General features: G+C 41.2%; 1 protein-coding gene across 3 annotated transcripts in view; it reads right to left on the bottom strand.

Moving 5' to 3' along the window:
- Window positions 1-22,954, bottom strand: part of REPS2 (RALBP1 associated Eps domain containing 2) — a 245,546-nt gene that overhangs the window by 46,204 nt on the left and 176,388 nt on the right. The gene's annotated exons all lie outside the window — the stretch shown is intronic.

Genomic DNA, 22,954 nt, shown 5'->3' with positions numbered 1-22,954 from the left:
GTTGCTGTGGCTCTGGCGTAGGCCGGCAGCTCTGATTCGGCCCCTAGACCAGGAACTTCCCTATGTTGCAGGCATGGCACTAAAAAAAATAAATAAATAAATGGACAGAAGGCCAAAATAGACATTTTCTAAAGAAGACATATGGATGGCCAAGAGGCACACGAAAAGATGCTCAACGTCACTGATTACTAGAGAAACGCAGACCAAAACTACAATGAGGTACCCGCCTCACACTGGTCAGAATGGCCATCATCAAAAAGTCTATAAATAAGAAATGCTGGAGAGGGTGTGGAGAAAAAGAAACCTGCCCTTACTGTTGGTGGGAATGTAAATTGATGTAGCCAATATGGAGAATAGCGTGGAGGTTCCTCAAAAAAAAAAGGAAAAGAAAAATACAGCCATTATATGATCCAGCAATCCCACTCCTGGGCATACATCTGAAGAAAACCCTAATTTGAAAAGAAGCACTCCCTTGGATAGCTGGTAGAGCAGAAGATTGTAATCTGAAAAAATACACATGGAGTTCCTTGGTGGCATAGCAGGTTAAGGATTCAGTATTGTCACTGCTATTGTGCAGATTCAATCCCTGGCCCAGGAACTTCCTCATGCCATGGGCAAGGCCAAAAAAAAAAAAAAAAAAGGAAAGAAAAGATACATGCACCCCAATGTTCACAGCAGCACTATTCACAATAGCCAAGACATGGAAACACCTAAACGTCCAGCAACACATGAATGGATAAAGAAGATGTGATGTACACCACACACACACACACACACACCACACACACACACACACACACAGGAATACTACTCAGCCACAAAAAAGAATGAAATAATGCCATGTGCAGCAATATGAATGGACCTAGAGAGTATCATACTAAATAAAGTCAGTCAGAAAGAAAAAGACAAATACCATATGACATCACTTACACATGGAATCTAAAATGACACAAATGAACTTATCTACAAAACAGAAACAGACTCACAGACATAGGCATAGACTTGTGGTTGCCAAGGGGGAAGAAGGGGTGGGGCAGGGATGGAGTGGGAAGTCGGGATTAGAGCAGATGCAAACTAGTATATATGGAATGGATAAACAACTAGGTCCTACTGTATAGCACAGGGAACTATATTCACCATCCTGTGATAAACCATCATGGAAAAGAAACTGAAAAAGAATACATGTATATATAATAATAGTCACTTCGCCGTACAGCAGAAATGAACGCAACATTGTCAATCAACTATAATTTAATGAAAGTTTTTTAAAACTTGCAGAGATATGACTAAGAGTGTTCTAAAATTAAAGACATGATTTTCCAGATGGAAAATGCACACCAATCATCATGTGGAATAAAAAAATTTTAATCTCTGCCTAGACACATCACAGTGAAATTTAAACAGAACATCGAAAATACAGTTCTAAAAGCCGCCACAGAGAAAAGATAGTCACTCCAAAGGCACAAAAAATAGATTCACAGAATACTCAGCAGCAACAAAAATAAATGCCAGAAGAGAAGGAGGTAATACTTTCAAAATGCGGAGGGAAAATAACCTTCAACCTAAAATTCTACCTGCAGCAAAATTACCACTTAAGAGAAAGAGCAATAAGAGTTTACTATCCAGAGAACACAGATGAAAAAAGCTACTAGATGATGCATTTCAGTAAAGGGTTTATTTGAACCTCACAATTGCTGGAGTTAGGCTAACGATATGATTGTGCAATATCATATGCCTCTTCACAGCCATGAGAGCACGGTCTCTTAAAAGTAGCTTCCAAAAGCCATTTTCGTCTGATAGAGCTTCGAATGACTTTTTTCATTCTAGTTGTCGTAACAGAGCATTTTTTTCTCCTCTCTCCCAATCTTTAACTGAAAGAAGAAATATTTAAAAGAAAAACTGCATAATTTCCCCCACCGAAACAGCTATTTAAATTTCTACCAATTACTTAGCAGTCTACTTCCTAACGTTTAACAGCAAACAGGGCATTTTATGATTAGAACACACAGAGACATTCGCGGATACTCAAATGCACACTCCTACTGCGCACGCAGAGTCTCCCCACGATAGGAAATGTACTTATAAACAAGTTGTCATAAAATGAGAGTTAAATTATAGGTGAATTACCTAAGTGACCCCTTTAGACCCCTAAAGAGTCGGTTAAAATTCACTGAGGAGGAGTTCCCGTCATGGCGCAGTGGTTAATGAATCCGACTAGGAACCATAAGGTTGCGGGTTCGATCCCTGGCCTCGCTCAGTGGGTTAACGATCCGGCGTTGCCGTGAGCTGTGGTGTAGGTCGCAGACGCGGCTCGGATCCCGCGTTGCTGTGGCTCTGGCGTAGGCCGGTGGCTGCAGCTCCGATTCGACCCCTAGCCTGGGAACCTCCATATGCCGTGGGTGTGGCCCTAGAAAAGACAAAAAGACAAAAAATAAAATAAAATAAAAATAAATAAATAAATAAATTCACTGAGGAGTATACTTCAAAGGTGCAACGAGAAGAAAACACTGGCCAGTAACAGGAAAGTAATTCAAAATCCAACCACAGCAAAGGGGCCAATCACTATGTTCTATGGACCTTCGAGATCATGCTCAAAGAATAGAAGACTTCAGTATCAAAGGTCTACTAAACACTTTTTTTTGGTGGGGGGCGGCATGTTCATGGCATTTGGAAGTTCCAGGGCCAGAGACGGAGCCCGCCTCACGGCAGAAAGTGGAGCCACAGCAACGTGGTGGCCCTTAACCCAATGAGCCACCAGGGAACTCCTAGATACTTTCACGTGGTACAATCAGGAAACATTTCTGTATTCAGATCTTTTCTACTATGTTCCACGTAATTATTCTATTGGTTTTCTAATAATCTACTGGGTGGACATACATACAACACTCTCAACCAGAACCACCTTCTTGGACATTTCTGCTGTCTGTATTGTTTTTACTTTTACTGATAATACTAACATACATATCATCATAGAAATTATCCTTCCTTTTGAACTAGTTCTTGGGAAGAATTCTAATGGCATTTGTTGATAGCTGGCAAACTCTGAGTGCTACTTTTAAAGGTGGGGATTTATACGTAATCTTTCTTCCTCTTTTCCAATGCCAGTATTTCACCACTCCCTCTCCTCTTTAAACATCTCACTATGGTCATCTCCTTTGCCTTTTGAATTTCACACTCAGGGCCAACTGTTTTGGAATAGTAATTTCCAAATTCCTTTAATAAATCCTTATAAAAGGGGAACTCTCAAACATCTCTCAACAAAGACTGGTCTAAACCACAACTGTTTCTTCATGCTACACCAACCTGGAACTATGACTGACTTTTTTGAGTAACTATGAAACCATTCTCCAACTAGGTGCCACAGAGTAAAACATACTGCTAGAGTCAAGTAGCATAATCGACTTGAGTATTCAGCCTTGATAAATTCAAAACAATGTTATCCACAATGAGAGATAATATCAAGACCTAATTTTAATTTAAAATATAGCCTTTGGAGTTCCCGTCTTGGCACAGCGGACACGAATCCGACTAGGAACTAGGAGGTTGCAGGTTTGATCCCTGGCCCTGTTCAGTGCATTAAGGATCCAGCGTTGCTGTGAGCTGTGGTATAGGTCACAGACAAGGCCTGGATCTGGCATTGCCGTGGCTGTGGTGTAGGCCGGCAGCAACAGCTCCGATTAGACCCCTAGCCTGGAAACCTCCACATGCCGCAGGTGCAGCCCTGAAAAAACAAGACAAAATTAATTAATTAATTAAAATAAAATATAGCTTTTTATTTTAATGAGAGGGCAAAAGAAGACTAACTACATTCTTGGTCAGTCAAGCTACAGTGTGTCAATTTTGTTGATCTTAGAAACCCAGCTTTTGGGTTCACTGCTTCCTCTATTGTTTACCTATTCTCTATCTCCACTCTACTCGTTCTCATTTTCTTCCTTCTGCTAGCTTGCTCCTTCTCTTTTTTTTTTTTTTTTTTCCCTTATGCAGCCAGGGATCAAACCTGTGCCACAGCAGTGACTCAAGCCACTGCAGTGACAACATCGGGTCCTTAACGCACTGCACCACAAGAGAATTATGTCCTCTTTTTTTTTTTTAATGGAAGTAAAGTTGATTTACATTATACTAGTTTAAAGGGTACAACATAGTGATTCAAAATTTTTACAGATTACATTTAAAGTCATTGCAAAATAATGGCTATAGTTCCTTGTGCTGTAAAATATATCTTGTGGCAGAGTTTCCGTCGTGGCTCAGCAGTTAACGAACCTGACTAGCATCCACGAGGACACGGGTTCAATCCCCGGCCTCACTCCTTGGGTTAAGGATCTGGCGTGGCCGTGAGCTGTGGTGTAGGTCGCAGACGCAGCTTGGATGGTGCGTTGCTGTGGCTGTGGCGTAAGCCCGCAGCTGCAGCTCCGACTGGATCCCTAGACTGGGAACCTCCACATACCACAGGTGTGGCCCTCAAAGAGACACACACACACACACACACACATCTTGTTGCTAATCTATTTTATACATAGTAGTTTGTACCTATTAATCCCATATGCCTATCTTGCCCCTCCCCCTTCCCTCTGCACACTGGTAACCACTAGCTGGTTTTCTCTACCTATGAGTCTATTTCTGTTTCACTCTACCCACTTGTTGACTTTTTGGATTCCATACATAAGTGATAACACACAATATTTGACTTATTCTACTAAGCGTACTATCCTCTAGGTCAATCCACTTCTCTATAAATGGCAGGATTTCATTCTATTTATGGCTGAAATTCTACTGTGTGTATACCACTTTTTTTTTTATCTATTCATCTATTGATGGACACTTAGGCTGCTTCCTTATCTTGGAAATTATAATGCTGCTATGCACATTGAGATGCACATTATCTTTTTGATTTAGTGTCTTCACTTTTTTTTTCAGACATACATCCAAGAGTGGAATTACCGATTCCTGCGGCACTTCTATTTTGTGTTTTTTGAGGAACCTCCATACTGTTTAACATAGTGGTTGCACCAATGTACATTCCCACTGACAGCGCCACGAGCGTTCCCTTTTCTCCATATCCTTGTCATCATTTGTTATTTGTGATTGTTTTGATGAAACTCATTTCTGACAGGTGTGAGGTGGTACCTTGTGGTTCTGACTCGCATTTCTCTAATAATTAGCCACACTGACCATCTCTTCAAGTGCCTGTTAGCCATCTGCATATCATTTTTGGGAAAATGTCTACTCAAATCTTCTACCTATTTTTAAATCAGATTGCTTTTTTAATGAGTCATATGAGCTGTTTATTTATCGTGGATATCAGTCCCTTGTTAGTTGTATCATTTATGAATTATTTTCTCCTATTCATCACGTTGTCTCTTCATTTTGTCGATGATTTCCTTTGCTGTGCAAAAACTTTTAATTTTAATTAGGTCCCATTTGTGAATTTTTGCTTTTCTTTCTTTTATCTTAGGAGGTAGAGCCAAAAAAAAATTTCTCCTACTCCAGTCTAGGAGCATTTTTGGAGTTTTATGGTTTCAGGTCTTACATGTAGGTCTTTAATCGACTGAGTTTATTTTTGTAGATGGTGTGAGAAAATGTTCTCATTTGATTCTTTTACATGCAGCTGTCCCGTTGTGCCCAGCACCACTATTGACGAGACTGTCTTTTCTCCACCGTAGAATCTTGCCTCGTTTGCTGTACGTTAGTTGACCCTAAGTGCGTGGGTTAATTTCTGGGCTTTCTGTTATGTCCCATTGATCTATGGGTCTGTTTTTGTGCCACAACCCTGCTGTCTGATTGCTGTCATTTTGTAGTATAAAGTCAGGGAGCGTGGTACCTCCTGCTTTGTTCTTTTTTCTCAAAATTGCTTTAGCAATTTAAGGTCTTTTGTAGTTCCATTGTGAATTTTAGGATTATTTTAATTAATGTGAAAAATGTCATGAGTATTTTGACAGGAATTACATTAAATCTGTAGGTTGCTTTGGGTGGTATGGACATTTGAACAATATTAATTCTAATACAAGAATATGGAATATCTTTCCATTTCTTTGCATCATCTTCAATTTCCTTCATCAATGTTTTATAGTTTTCAGAGTATAGGTTTTTCACCTTGGTTAAGTTTATTCCTAGGTATTGCGCTCTTTGCTTTTTTGTATTTTTTTTATTATTTTTTAATAGCTATTTTCCCAATGCAATTTTTTTCCTACTGTACAGCATGGTGACCCAGTTACACATACATGTAATTCTATTTTTGCACATTATCATGCTCCGTCATAAGTGACTAGACATAGCTCCCAGCGCTACACAGCAGGATCTCAATGCTTATCCATTCCAAAGGCAATAGTTTGTATCTATTAACCCCAAGCACCCCACTCCCTCCCCCTTCCCTTCGGCAAACAAAATTGATAAACCTCTGGCTAGGCTCGCCAAGAAGAGGAGCGAAAAACCCCAAATAAACAAAATAAGAAATGAAAAAGGAGAAGTCACAATGCATACTACAGAAATACAAAAAACCCTGAGAGAATACTATGAACAATTGTATGCCAACAAATTTGATAACCTGGAAGAAATGGATAACTTTCTAGAGACTTACAGCCTCCCAAAACTGAATCAAGAAGAAACAGATCAACTGAACAGACTGATCACTAGAAATGAAACTGAATATGTCATAAAAACACTCTCTACAAGTAAAAGCCCAGGACCAGATGACTTCACAGGCGAATTCTACCAAACATACAAAGAGGAAGTTATACCCATCCTCCTTAAACTTTTTCAAAAGGTTGAAGAAGAAGGAACACTCCCAAAGACATTCTATAATGCCACCATCACCCTAATTCCAAAATCAGACAAAGATACTACCAAAAAAGAAAACTATAGGCCAATATCTTTGATGAATATAGATGCAAAAATTCTCAACAAAATTTTAGCCATCCGAATCCAACCACATATAAAAAAGATCATACACCACGACCAGGTGGGATTCATCCCAGGTGCATAAGGATGGTTCAACACATGCAAATCAAACAACGTCATACACCACATTAACAAACGAAAAGTCAAAAACTACATGATCATCTCAGTAGATGCAGAGAAAGCATTTGACGAAGTCCAACATCCATTCATGATCAAAACTCTTACCAAAGTGGGTATAGAGGGAACATTCCTTAACATAATCAAAGCCATTTATGATAAACCCACAGCAAATATAATATGCTCAATGGAGACAAGCTGAAAGCCTTTCCACTAAAATCTGGAACAAGACAAGGATGTCCACCCTCACCACTGTTATTCAACATAGTACTGGAAGTCCTGGCCACAGCAATCAGACAAACCAAAGAAAGAAAAGACATCCATATAGGAAGAGAAGAGCGAAAACTGTCACTGTATGCAGATGACATGATAATATATAGAGAAAACCCTAAGGATTCAACCCAAAAACTACTTGAACTGATCAACAAATTCAGCAAAGTAGTAGGATATAAGATTAACATTCAGAAATCAGTAGCATTTCTGTATACTAACAATGAAATATTAGAAAAGGAATAGAAAAATACAATGCCTTTTAAAATTGCACCCCAAAAAATCAAATACCTGGGAATACACCTGACCAAGAGGGTAAAGGACTTATATGCCAAGAACTATAAACATTAGTCAAGGAAACTAAAGAAGATGTAAAGAAATGGAAAGATATTCCATGCTTCTGGGTTGGAAGAATTAATATTGTAAAAATGGCTATACTACCCAAAGCAATCTACAGATTCAATGCCATCCCCATCAAATTACCCACGACATTTTTCACAGAACTAGAACAAACAATCCAAAAATTTATATGGTGCCACAAAAGACCCAGAATTTCCAAAGCAATTCTGAAGAACAAAAACCAAGCAGGAGGTGTAACTCTCCCAGACCTCAGGCAATATTACAAAGCCAGTCATCGAGACAGTGTGGTACTGGTACCAAAATAGACATATAGACCAATGGAACAGAATAGAGAGCCCAGAAATAAACCCAGACGCCTATGGTCAATTAATCTTTGACAAAGAAGGCAAGAACATAACATGGGAAAAAGACAGTCTTTTCAGCAAGCATTGCTGGGAAACCTGGACAGATGCATGCAAATCAATGAAACTAGAACACCCCCTCACACCATGCACAAAAATAAACTCAAAATGGCTTAAAGACTTAAATGTAAGACAAGATTAATTGACCATAGGTGTCAGGGTTTATTTCTGTGTTCTCTATTCTGTTCCATTGGTCTGTATGTCTGTTTTGGTACCAGTACCACACTGTCTCAATGACTGTGGCTTTGTAATATAGCTTTAAGTCTGGAAGAGTTATGCCTCCTGCTTGGTTTTTGTTTCTCAGGATTGCTTTGGTGAATCTGGGATTTTTGTGGTTCCATAAAAATTTTTGGATTGTTTGTTCTAGTTCTGTGAGAAATGTCATGGGTAATTTGATAGGGATTGCAATGAATTCTGCAAGAATTGCTGGGAAACCTGGACAGCTGCATGCAAATCAATGAAACTAGAATACACCCTCACACCACGCATGAAAATAAACTCAAAATGGCTGCAAGACTTAAATATAAGACAAGATACCATCAAACTCCTGGAAGAGGACAGAGGCAAAACATTCTCTGACATCAACCTTATGAATATTTTCTTAGTCTCCCAAAGCAACAGAAATAAAAGCAAAAATAAACCAATGGGACCTAATCAAACTGACAAGCTTTCGCACAGCAAAGGAAACCAAGAAGAAAACAAAAAGACAACTTACAGAATGAGAGAAAATACTTTCAAATGATGCAACAGACAAGGGCTTAATCTCTAGAATATACAAGCAACTTATACAACTCAACAGCAAAAAAGCCAACAACCCAATGGAAAAATGGGCAAAGGACCTGAATAGACATTTCTCCAAGGAAGATGTACAGATGGCCAACAAGCACATGAAAAAATGCTCAACATCCCTGATTATTAGAGAAATGCAAATTGAAACTACCTTGAGATACCACCCCACACCAGTCAGGATGGCCATGTTTCATAAGTCCACAAAAAACAAGTGCTGGAGGGGGTGTGGAGAAAAGGGAACCCTCCTGCACTATTGGTGGGAATGTACGCTGGTACAGCCACTATGGAGATCAGTATGGAGGTACCTTAGAAATCTATACATAGAACTACCATATGATCCAGCAATGCCACTCTTGGGCATATATCCAAACAAAACTTGCCTTAAAAAAGACACGTGCACCTGCATGTTCATTGCAGCTCTATTCACAATAGCCAAGAGCTGGAAACAACCCAAATGTCCATTGATAGACGACTGGATTAGGAAGATGTGGTATATATACACAATGGAATATTACTCAGCCATAAAAAACAAGAAAATAATGCCATTTGCAGAATCATGGATGGAACTAGAGACTCTCATACTGAACTCTGAAATAAGTCAGAAAAAGAAAGACAAAGACCATATGATATCATTCATATCTGGTATCTAATATACAGCAGAAATGAACCTTTCCACGGAAAAGAAAATCATGAACTTGGAATATAGACTTGTGGTCGCCTGGGGGGAGGGGGAGGGAGTGAGAGGGATTGGGAGCTTGGGGTCAACGGATGCAAACTATTGCTCATGAAAGGGATTTACAACGAGATCCTGCTGTTTAGCACTGAAAACTATGTCTAGATACTTACAATGCAGAATGACAACGGGAGAAAAAATTATGTATACATGTATGTATAACTGGGTCCCCATGCTGTACAGTGGGGGGAAAAAAAGTGTTGGGGGAAATAACAATAAAAAATAAATTAAAAAAAAAATAAAGACAAGACACCATCAAACTCCTGGAAGAGAACATAGGCAAAACATTCTCTGACATCAACCTTATGAATGTTTTCTCAGGTCAGTCTCCCAAAGCAACAGAAATAAAAGCAAAAATAAACCAATGGGACCTAATCAAACTGCACAGCAAAGGAAACCAAAAAGAAAACAAAAAGACAACTTACAGAATGGGAGAAAATAGTTTCAAATATTTTGTTCCTTTTGATGCAACTGGTATTTATTTGCTCTTGCTTTCTGATAGTTTATTATTCATGTATAGAAAAGCAATGTACTTCCCTATATTAATCTTGTATCCTGGAACTTTATTAGTTTATTTATGAATTCATTTATTAGTTCTAATAGTTTTAAGGTGGACACTTGAGGGTTTTCTAAGTATAGTATCATGTCATCTACAAATAATGAGTTTTACTTTTTCCCTCCCAATCTGGATGCTTTATATTTCTTTTCCTTTTCTGATTGCTGTTGTTAGGACTTCCAATACCATGTTAAATAGAAGTGGTAAGAGTGGGCATCCTTGTCTTGTTCCAGCTTTCGGCTTTTCACCATTGAGTATGATGTTAGCTGTAAGTTTGTCATTAAGAGCCTTTATTATGTTGATATATGCTCCAATTTCAATTATTTTTTTAAAATCATGAATGATACTCGATTTTGTCAAAGGGCTTTTTCTGCATCTACTGTGATGTTCACATGATCTTTGTCTGAGAAATTCTTTATTCCTCCTTCTATTTTAAATGATACATAGCACAGAGAACTCTGCCCAGTATTCTGCGATAATCTATGTGGGAAAAGAATCTGAAAGAGAATGAATATATGTGTATGTGTGACTGAATCACTCTGTTATACAGCAGGAATGACCACAACCTTGTAAATCAACCACACCTCAATAAAACCTTAAAAAAATGATAATCCTGCTGGGTAGAGTATTCTACGTTGCAAACATTTCCCTTTTAGAACTTTGAATATATCTTGCCACTCTCTTCTGGCCTGCGGCATCTCTGGAGAGATAATCAGCTGGTAGCCTTATGATCCCTTATGATTAACTGTTTTTCTCTTGCTGCCTTTAGAATCCTCTCCTTATCTTTAACTTTTACCATTTTTATTATACTATGTCTTGGTGTGGGCCTGTTCTGGTTCAGCTTGTTTGGGGCCCTCTGTGCTTCCTGTATCTGGATGTGTTTCCTTCTTTAGATTCACAAAGTTTTCAACCATAATTTCTTTTTGTTTTTTTTTTGTTTTTTTTTTTTTGTCTTTTTGCCATTACTTGGGCCGCTCCCGCGGCATATGGAGGTTCCCAGGCTAGGGGTCGAATCAGAGCTGTAGCCACCGGCCTACGCCAGAGCCACAGCAACGCGGGATCCGAGCCGAGTCTGCGACCTACACCACAGCTTACGGCAACACTGGATCCTTAACCCATTGAGTGAGGCCAGGGACCGAACCCGCAACCTCATGGTTCCTAGTCGGATTCGTTAACCACTGCGCCACGACGGGAACTCCAACCATAATTTCTTTAAATACATTTTCAATCCCCTTTTCTTTTTCTTCTCCTTTTGTAATCCCTGCTATGTGTAGATTGGCAGGCTTTATATTATCCCATAGATTATAGTGCTTTCAATTTGTTTTAAATTTGGCTGTCTGCTGTCTTGACTGGGTGATTTCCACTATTCTATCTTCTAAGTCACTTATTCGTTCCTCTGAAATATTCATTCTGCTGTCCAAAGCCTTTAACTCAGCTTTCGTCTCCGCAGATGAATGTTCTAATTTTTCTTGGCTCCTCCTTATAGTTTCTAGTTCCTTTTTAAAGTAGTCTGCATTACTGTTGATAGGATTCTTAATTCCTTCAGTATTTTCATTACCTCCTTTTGAACTCAGTGTCTGTTACACTGCAGAGGTCTGTTTCACTGCTTGCTCCTTCAGGGGAATTCTGTTCTTTTTTAACTGGGAGTGTTTCCTGTGTTTATTTTGCTTATATTTTTCTTACTCTATGAGTTTAAGGAAAGCAGTCATCTACTATAGTCTTGGAGGGCTGTTTATATGCAGGAGCATCCCTGGATAGCTTGTGAGGGCTTATTATTTTTTTTGGCACAAGGGCTGCATTTGGTTTGGATGCTTGCTGTCACTTTCCTCAGTGTGTGTGGACCATTATCCTCTTGCTAGGGGATGTGAAGGTATATGGCCTGCACGTGCTTCCAGGGAGGTGGGGGCAATGGGTGGTGCCTGCAGGCAGCACCTGGTCACTGGGCCCTTGACAGTGGTGGGGAGTCAAGGGGGAACCACAGGGGGGTGGAGGTGGCAGGCTGATCCCGGTTGCAGGGCCCTCAGCAGTGGCAGTGACCCTCAGGGAAGTGGGGGCAGTGCCCAGAGCCCTTGGCAGCAGCAATGGCAGGGCATGTGCGTTCCCAGGGAGGCGAGGGCAATGGTGCTGGGTTGCAGGGCCCTCTGTGGCAGCGACCCCTAAGGTGACTCTATAGTCTCGGCACCCAGCCCCCAAGTGTCTCAGGCGGTGATGTGCTGAGCAGTCTACATGGCTCTCTCTGCTTCAGCCTCCTCAGACCCGGCTGCTATGCTTTGCTCTGGCTTTGAGGCTCCCCCTGCATCCTGGCTGATCTCCCCATCAGTTAGATGGCTCCCAGGGTGCAAACTCCTCTCCTCTTTCACAGCTTCCTCTCTGGAGCGGGGCTCCCAACCTGATTCCTTTCCTTCTACTCTCTCTTTCTTTTTCCTCTTTTTCTACCCAGTTATGTGGAGGGTTTCTTGCCCTTTTTAGAAGTCTGAGGTCTTCTGCTAGTGTTCAGTAGATATTCTGTGTGAAGCGTTTTACATGTAGATTTTTTTTTCCTCCGATGTGTCTGTGGGAGAAGGTGAGCTCCACGACCGAGTCTTCTGCCATCTTGATCCCACCTCTGATGATTACACGCATGATCTTGATCCTTCCCTTTTTCTTTTCTTTTTTTGACCACTCCTGTGGCATGTGGAAGTTCTTGAGGCAAGGGAACTGTGACGAGCCATAGCAGCGACAATGCTGGATCCTTAACCACTAGGCAACCAGGGAACTCCCGATGCTTCCTTTTGTTAACATGGTGTATCATATTGATTAGTGAATACTAAACCATTGTTGCATCCCTGGGAAAAAATCCTACTTGATCATGGTGTATGATGCGTTTTATTATTGGACTGGGTTTGCTAATATTTTGCTGAGAATTTTTGCATCTATATTCACCAAAGATAGTCTGTGATTTTCTTTTTTTTTTTTTTTTGTAGTATTTTTGTCTGGTTTTGGTATTAGTATAATGGTGACCTCATAAAATGAATTTAGGAGTGTTCTGTCCTCTTAAATTTTAAGGAATAGTTTGAGAGGGATAAGTAGTGGTCCTCATATGTTTGGTAGAATTCTCTTGTGAGGTGGCCCAATCCTGGACTTTAGTTTGCTGGGAGTTTTTTTAAATTACTAATTGAATTTCTCTACTAGTGATAGGTCTGTTCAAATTGTCTGTTTCTTCCAGATTCCGTTTTGGTAGGTTTTACGTTTCTAGAAATTTATCCATTTCTTCTAGGTTATCCAATTTGTTGACATACAACTGTTCATGGTATTCTCATTATTTTTTTTCTATCTCTGTGTTATTGGTTGTTATTTCTCCTCTTTTATGTCTTCTATCTTTTCTTCTTGATGAACCTGGCTAAAGGTCTATCAATTTTTTTTATCTTTTAAAAAAATATCTCCTGATTTCATCTTTTCTTTTTTTTTTTTTTTTTTTTTGGTCTCCATTTCCTCTCTGATCTTTATTATTTCCTTCCTTCTGCTGACTGTGGGCTTTGGCTTCTCTTTTTCTAATTCTGTTAGATAGTAGATCAGGTTGTTTATTTTAGATTTTTCTTTTTTTATATATTTGTCTTCTTTCTTGACGAAGGGATGTATCTCAAACTTTCCTTCTAGAACTGCTTTTGCTGCATTGCAAAGATTTTAGAAAGTTATGTTTCTATTTTCATTTGTCTTGTGATATTTTCTCATTTCCTTGTTGATTTCTTCATTGACCTGTTAGGTTTTTTAAATAGCATGTTGTTTCACTTCCATACATTTGTACATTTCCTGTTCTTTTTTTTCTTCTGTAATTGATTTCTAGTTTCATACCACTGTAGTTGGAAAACATGCTTGATATAATTTCTATCCTCTTAAATTTACTGAGACTTCTTTTGTGGCCTACCTTGTGACCTATCCCAGAGAACATTCCATGTGCACTTGAATAGAATGTGTATACTGCCGAGATTCAGATGGAATGTCTCTAGTATCTATTAAGTCCAACTGGTCTATTTTGTCATTTAAGACTGATGCTGCCTCATTGATTTTCTGTCTGATCTGTCTATTAATGTATGTGGGATGTTAAAGCCTCTTACTACTATTGTATTATTGCCAATTTCTCCCTTTAGGTCTGTTAATATTTCCTTTCTATATTTAGGGGCTCCCATATTGGATACATATATATTAACAAGTGTAATATCTTCCTCTTATATTGATCCCTTTGTCATTATAAGGCCCTTCTTTATCTTTTGTTACTGCCTTGTTTTAAAGTCTATTTTATCTGATATGAGTGTTACTACCCCCTCATTGTCATTTTCATTTGCATGAAATATCTTTTTTTCATCCCCTCATTTTCAATCTGGGTGTGTCTTTGGCTCTGCAGTGAGTCTACTGTAGACATATAGATGGGTCTTGTTTTTATATCCAATCAGCCATCCTATGTCTTTTAATTGGAGCATTTAGTCCATTTACATTTAAGGTAACTATTCATATGTATGTTCTTAAATCATGTTGTTAATTGTTTGAGGGGATTAGGTCTTTTTTGTTCTTCTTCTTTTGTTCTCTTGTGATTTGATGACTATCTTTGGTGTTATCTTTGGATTCCTTTTTCTTTCTTTCTTTTTTTCTTTGTGTGTATGTCTATTATATATTTTTGGTTTGTGGTTACCATAAGGTGTGTGTGTGTGTGTGTGTGTGTGTGTGTGTGTGTGTGTGTGTGTGTGTGTATCTGTTTTAAATTGCTCATCTCTTTAATTTCAAATGCATTTTAACAACTCTGCATTTGTGCTCTCCTCCCCTCACAATTACTGGTTTTGATATCATATTTTAAATCTAATTGTTTTATGTATCCCTTAAGATCACTAGTTTTTTTAAAGTATGTCATCTAATTTCCACATGTTACCGAATCTTTACAGTTTCACTCTGTTTTTAAATCCTAGTTTAATTCCATTGTGGTCAGAGAAGATATTCTGTATGCTTTCAGTCTTTCTCAATGTACTGACACTTGTTTTGTGGCTTAACATACTGTCTGTCCTGGAGAATGTTCCATGTGCACTTGAGAAAAATATGTAGTCTGCTATTGTAGCCTGTTAGGTCTCTATTTCCTTACTGGTCTTCTGTCTACTTGTCAATCCATTAATGAAAGTGATATATTAAAGTCTCTATTATTATAGAACTGGCTCTTATTTCCTTCAATTCTGTTGGTTTTGCTTCATTATTTTGGGGTTCTGTTGTTAGGTGTGTGCATGTTTATAGTTTTTATATTATTGAACTAACACTTTATCAATACATAATGTCATTCTACGTCTCCTGCAGCAATTTTTGTCTTTAAGTTTATTTCGGTCTAATCTAAGTATAGCTTCAGCTACTCTTTGGGTTTCTATTTGCATGTAACATCTTTCTTCCATACATCCACTTTCAACCTATTTGTATCACCAGATCTAAAATGAAGTCTCTTATAGACAGCATATAGATGGATTTTTTTAATCCATTCTATCTCTTTTAAGTGGAGAGTTTAATCCATTTAATTTAAAGCAATTACTAATAAAGATTTACTTCTATTTGCTATTTGTTTTCTATGTCTTATACCTGTTTTGTTCTGAATTCCTCAATCACTGTCTTCTTTTGTGACTGACTGATTTTCTTCTAGTGTTCCATTTTTATCATCTTCTCATTTTTTCTGGGTTTTTGTTTTTGTTTTTAGTTTTTTTCTTTAGTTTTTTACCCTAGGAATAATACACTAGGAATTAGAGCAAACACCTCAACTTTCTAATAAGCCTGAATTAACACCAACTTAATATCAATAGTATACAAACCTCTGCTCCTTTACAGCCTGCTGCCTCCTTATATTACTATTGCCACAAATTACATTTGTATGCATATGCGCCCATTAACACAGATTTAAAATTATTGTTGCAAGCATTTTCCTTTTAAATCATATAGGGAAAAAAAAGACTTACAAACTAACAATGCAACACTCCTGGCTTTTATGAATACCTAAGAAGTTATCTTTAAAACTTTCTTCATTTCTTTGTATGGCTTCAACGTCCTGTCTAATATACTTTCCTTTCAACCTGGAAGACATCCTTTAGCATTTCTTATAGGACAAGTCTACTAGTGACAAACTCCTTTTGAGATTTTGCTTATCTGGGAGTGTTTCAGTCTCAAGTGACAGTGTCTGTGGGGGTGTAAAGTGCCTCCCCAGGCCATCTGCTGCCATCAATCACAGTTAAATGAGTAGATTCCCTCTTTGCTCTCGGCTGAAGCCATGTCTGCTGGTTTGGAAGACACCATCCTGGGCTGCCTACTGCTACCAGGTGAGGGGCATGAGACCAAACTCCCCAGTAGGTCTCTACTGACATCACAGGGAGAAGCATCCACGGTGTCTGGCTGCGATAGAGCAAGTATTATGAAAAAGGTTTATATCCAGCTTAGCCATCTCTTTCTCAGCCCTTTGGCTGGAGAATACATTTTCGTGGGACTTCTTTCATTTGTATCTGTTGGTGGCTCTGGGTTGCAGCCTTCTCCAGTGCCCAGTACAATAGATACAAAAGAATTTTTTAAAACTCAGGAAACTCACCACCATACTATTCCTCAAGTCCTGAGGCCCCAGCCAGCCTTCTTTCCTCTTTACATGTTTTGCAATTCTCTTTGTATCATATTAGGCCCAGAGTTTTTAGTTGTACTTAGCAGGAGGGAGCAGGGAGAAATTAGTCTAAGCCATCTTGTCCTCAAATGTGTTTTATGATGTTTCATCTGTATGGGCAACAAAATTTTTCTTGGATAGAGGAATACAACACATAATCAAAAACCTAAAGCACGAGAAGACTCTATCTAGTCTAATCTCACTTTCGAGAAGAGACAATAAGTCCGTGAGATGAATTTGCTTCCTTCCCACAAAGCCATGGAGCTACAGAGTAGTAGGGCTAAAAATGAGACCACGGACAGGCACAGCTGTATACTGTTGGACAACTTTCAGTAAGTCCTTTCATTATGACAGATGAAGATAAATCCCGGGGCCTAGATCTTCTTTCCTTAATCATAAGACACTCACGAACATACTGTGATTTTCTGCTAATCTCCAGCATGCACTATAGGACAGAACAGGGAAACACTTTGGAAGGTAATGAAGATGGCGTCTTAGGTGATACATGTTTGTAAATTCTCTTGAGAATAATTACTGAGTTTCTAATACATAAATACCTGGAAGACTACCTCTTGATATATACTAAATTTGTATTTTGATGAGTGAAAATCAGGATGTTGTACATACCTTTGAAAGCCTACAAATGTGCTTCATCTACATAACCAATATATTAAGGTGATTCAGTAACTAATGTACATTACATGAGATCATCTGGATACGGTATAGCAAAAGATCTCATGATATTTGATATATGCCCACTGAATTTTAATTTGATAAAGAAAAAGAATCCTTGAAATGGTAAGATATAATCTACAAGGACAATGTATTTTTTAAAAAACATGGAGTATCAAATATTGCAGAACTTCAGGGCCTACAAACCGCCACCTGCGTTTTAAGTGAGCCTCAGTCTTTCCTTCCAAATGAAATGAAGACAGTATTTTACATAAGGCTGCATGTGGGAAATCTGCCTTGGAAGTCAAGCAGCATGCCATGCCCAGCATATTCCTGTCGGGTTCAGTACTGCCTTAGAGACCTGATTCTCGGCAGAGGACAAAGTGAGATGAGCGATGAGCTGAATGGACTATGGTTTCCTTTCAAAGATGCTGGTGTGCATGGCTAGTCCCTCGCCAGAGTGCACACAGGACCTGAGGCACACAGCGACTAGTCCTTCCAGCAAGGCCTTCCCATCGTGCCCTCTGAACCTGCTGGAGTCCGTCAGCCCCAGAAGCCTGAGAGCCCCAGGGCATTCGTTGGGACCTGGGCTCCTGTCCCCACAGGGTCTGAAGACATCCCCTAATCTGACGTCATGCCTCCCCGCCTCCCCAGCTTGAGAAAGCCTTCCCCCGGGCCTTTACGAGCTCATGACGCACCAGCGACAAATCCCTCATACTTTCATACCTTGGACCGTTCCTTCCTCTCCCCTTAATTCCGTGCTCCGCACTCCTGACTGCACTTCAGAATTACCTGGGGAGCTTCTAAAATCTCCCAGTGCCCAGGCCTCACCCCACCCCAAAATCTCTGGGGGTGGGACCCAGGCCTCCAGAGACTGAAAGCGCCCCCAGATGACTCCAGTGTGTGCAAGGGTGAGCGCTGCTGGGCCGAGGGACACCCTGTGCTCGCCCCTCAGGGGCTGCTCTGTAGACAGAACTCTGGTCAGCGGGCCTTTCAGGTCCCACAGCACTGCCACCACTGGGACTCAACTGAGCAGGACAGTTGTTCTTCACGGCCAGCTCCGAACACAAAATCGCTTTCCCTTAAAACTGCGGGCAGCTCCTCCAACACTCAGGGGCCTCTCGTATGCCTGTGGCTTTGCGTTTGCTGTTTGTCTACATTAGCGTTTTGAATCCCTCGGCCATTAAAAAGAAAAGTTCTCTTGTTTCTGTAAAACTCATTTCACTGGTCACCCTCAGCCCTTCCATGGAGCCCTCGTGGTCGCTCTATGCTTCAAGTATTGATAAAATGCCTCCCCCGTAGAGCTTTTCATCCTGCAATGCTATTTCCGTACTCACTGCACTGCTCACCAAGAGCACTTGCCGTTCTAAGGTGAGGAATGAGTGGTCCGAGTGGGGACATCCAGAGCCCATGAGTCTACAGGGAGCCCCCACTCGTCAAATGTCATGCGAATACAAAACTGAAAAAGATTATCCTTTGTACAAAACATCTTTCTATTAAAGATAATTATGCCAAAGCTATGGCTCTGTCACAACTGCCATAAGAAATCTGGCATGGGATCAACGATCCCAAAGGGCCCTGGCCCTTGGCAGAAAACTGACCTACAGGACAAGCACCGAGTCCTTCGATGGTATTGTACTCACTTCATACGCGCACAAACAATGAGTTAATAAGCTTAACCACGCTCGTTTTAACCCTGCTCCATATGAAATAGTTGCCTTTCGTTGCTTTTTTAATCATTTACCCTGTGAATCAGTCTTTTTTTTTTTTTTTTAATGTGTTACCTCTGGTCTCTAGGCTGAGACAAAATACCGTGCCCCGGCCTCTGGCCTGTCCACAGGAAAACAGGAGGCCAAAACATTTGATTCTTTATATCTTCACTTGTGGCCTCTTGATCTTACCTTTACAGTATAAAAAGTAAGATCAATTTCTTTGAATTTATTCCTTTTCCAAACTCCAGGGCCCCAATGTATAACTTAATCCAGATGTTCATATCACGGCGGTGCCTGGTGTAAGGAGGGGCCCAGCCGGACTGCAGTTTGTGCTGAAAGCCTGTTCCTCATCGCTCTCGCTTGATGAAAGTAAAGACAGACATTCGGTGTGTGTAGGAACCACACCTTCAGGCACATATCTGCAAATGCACAAACTCTCTCACTTACCTAAAACCTGGAAGTACCTCCCTCATTGGCCACACAGTTTTCCACATAGTGTTCCTTTGGGAGGAATAATATGTTTTCTTCCTTATTATAATCTAGTCTTGCCCATTTATCAAGTTAAATAATATGAAAATGTTAAACTCAAAAATAATCCAAAACCTCTTTATCTTAATCTCTTCTCAAAGCTACTAATAAATATAATGATTGAAATTATAACGGGCTTCCTGGTTTCTTCCCTAAGTACTACAGTTTAAGCCCCATAAAAGAAGTCTCTGTAGTTAAGTATTTTTTTCCAAAGTCAGCTTGATTGTCTACATACACCAAGGAACATTCAAAACAAATTTTAACAGAGCAAAAGAGTAATTCTGAGCATTTAAGTTCTCTGTAATAAAATCTGCTGTGAAGTGGTAAAAAAAAAAAAAAAAAAAAAAAACCACCTCATGAGAGAGTAAGAAGGAACAGAAAAGCAATGAAGAAACACAACGAAGTGAAACCTTGACAATTTAAAATCCCAGGCTAATGTGTAGTAAACTTTCTTTTTCATTGTCATCTCTTCTAGGGAAAACTATTGGCATGATATATAAAAATTTAACTTTGGGAGTTCCCGTCGTGGCTCAGTGGTTAACGAATCCGACTAGGAACCATGACGTTGCGGGTTCGATCGCTGGCCTCGCTCAGTGGGTTTAGGATCTGGCATGGCTGTGGCTGTGGTGTAGGCCGGTGGCTACAGCTCCGATTCGACCCCTAGCCTGGGAACCTCCATATGCCACAGGTGCGGCCCTAGAAAAGGCAAAAAAAAAATTTTTTTAACTTTAATCACATACTACAGAGGTGAGGTGAGGGATTAAAGAGGTTAGGAAATGTTCTTACCAATACCTTAAGGCCAGGGTGTGGTACTGCACCCCAACCACTGAGCGCTCAGGGTATTAATGGTATTTTATAAATAAAAGGATAAATGGTCACACAAGCTATAACACCGCCAGCTTTAACAAAATGACCATGTTTCTTTACCAGAGGACTTGGAAGCCTTTCATGGGCTCGTGGGCACTACGACCAGGGCAGGGAGAGAGGCGGCAAATATTAACCACGAAGCCCCAGTAATACCTCCCGGAAGCCTGTCTTATCACGAGTCGCTTGGGAAAGACTGGAATATACAGGCGCCCCACACTCGTGGCTAGGTGAGGTTCTCTTGGGGCCAATATTGGGAATGTGACTCGGCACAAAGACCAAACACAAGCGTGGGTTTATCACCTAGGACTTCCTCTGTTGCAATGTGTGTGTCCCACGTACTGGGGGCGAGAGGGGGCGAGAGGAGGAGGGGGGGGCTTCTCTGCCTGCAGGTCCTATCCATCTGTTTCTGTGCTCTGAAATCTCCGGAGCGGGGCGGCGGGGCTGGAGGCCTGGGCTGAGCGCTGGGCTCACTGCTTACACTGGGAGGGCAATTCTGGTCGACCACGAAGTGCCTCTTTCATTGGCGGTGACTTGAGAATTCCCAGCCCGCCATCAGCTCCCCGGTCAGCAAGCCCCCCAAGCAGGCAGGAAGCCCACCTGGACAGCTCAGATGGGGGCTGCCGACGGCAGCAGTCCACTGCGCAACAGGGAAGGAACTACTTACGCGGCCAGAGAAACACAAGGAGCTGTGTCACAAGAGCCCTTGGACAGCTGGATGGGGGCTGCCGACGGCAGCAGTCACAAGAGCCCCTGGACAGCTCAGATGGGGGCTGCCGACGGCAGCAGTCCACTGCGCAACAGGGAAGGAACCACTTACGCGGCCAGAGAAACACAAGGAGCTGTGTCACAAGAGCCCCTGGACAGCTCAGATGGGGGCTGCCGACGGCAGCAGTCCACTGCGCAACAGGGAAGGAACTATGGCCACTTACGCGGCCAGAGAAACACAAGGAGCTGTGTCACAAGAGCCCTTTCACACAAGTCTTCCGCACAGCCATCCCCCCGGCTCCCAAGCCCCGGTCTGCCACCGGCGGCTGGAAGATAAGCACCTCTGGCGCACCCCCTGAGGCTGCGGTGACGAAGTGCAGGTTTGCTGCTGGTGCAAATCAGGAGGCCCCTCTCATCTGGTCCTCCTAGGCGGGCACGGTGAACGCCTCAATTAGCAGGGCATGGACCACTGTGTCCTGTGTACACAGAGGCTGGGACTCCAGCGACAGGAAGGAGGAAGGACCTTTACGAGAAGGACCTTGGCTTGGGAGCTGCTCTACGACTTACTAGTTATGTCACCTCGGGTGACTTGCTTAATCCCTGTATGCTTCAATTTCCTCAACTGTTTAAAAAGAAAAAAATACCAAAAAAGGGGTAATATCTGTACCTACTTCATAGGGTTTTTGTAAAGATTAAACAATGCCTTGACAGCGGTTAGCACAATGCCTGCTCCACTGCAGATGCTCCATAAACAGAGCTAACAATTTAAACGAACAGAAATCATAACCAAGGAAAGGCTTAGGATGGAACAAGACTTTGGCAACTGATAAACTGCAGGGACTCAGTAAGTACTTGCTGACTGGCTAACCAAGCCTTCTTAAAGCTAACGCTGACGGGCGGATTCTCCCTTGTCTATATGTGGGTCAGGAGGAAGAGGGGCTTTTAATCCCCCTTTGAACTCCAGGAGGGAGCCAGTCCCGCAGGGTTTTCACATCTCAAGGTTGAGGGGACACTAAAGACCGTCTAATGCTCTAAGAGAAGGAAGAGCAAGCCTTGTTCAGTGGTTTCAGCGGCTCAGTGAGCTCAGAGACGCACCACACGGAGAGCTATGCTCTGAACAGCCCAGAGCAATGACGCAAAAACTGGGACTGTTTACAGAGAGAAATGGCCCAACATTTTCCGCCAAAAATCAGAGAGGTCCTTTTTTTTTTTTTGCTTTTTATGGCCGCACTCGCGGCATATGGAGGTTCCCAGGCTAGGGGTCCAATCGGAGCTCCAGCTGCCGGCCTACACCACAGCCACAGCAACGCGGGACCCTCAACCCACTGAGCGAGGCCAGAGATCGATGAGGCATCCTCATGGATCCTAGTCGGGTTCGTTAACCACCAAAACATGAAGGGAACTCAAAGAGGGTCTTCACACGTTTCTTCAGCAGCAATTCATAAAAGGAAGGCCCTGGAGCTCCTTTTACCACACTGCCCAGATTTGCTTGCTTCTCATTTTCAACTCAACACAAAAAGAGCTGATGAGTAAGGCCAGAGCAGCCCATGCAAGGAAGGCAGGATTCATTCTCAGGTCAAACAGCTTTGGGTGACACACTCTCCCACTCTTGCTGCTTCAGCTCATTGTCCCAAGGGAAAAGACCATCTTAAAAAAAAAAAAAAGCACCATGGCCCCAAATACCATTAATCTCACACTGATGACCAT

The sequence above is a fragment of the Sus scrofa genome, chromosome X (assembly GCF_000003025.6).
Source record: "Sus scrofa isolate TJ Tabasco breed Duroc chromosome X, Sscrofa11.1, whole genome shotgun sequence".
Classification (NCBI taxonomy): domain Eukaryota; kingdom Metazoa; phylum Chordata; class Mammalia; order Artiodactyla; family Suidae; genus Sus; species Sus scrofa.
The sequence above is the reverse complement of the archived record's forward strand: the minus strand, read 5'-3'. Positions and strand labels throughout refer to the sequence as shown.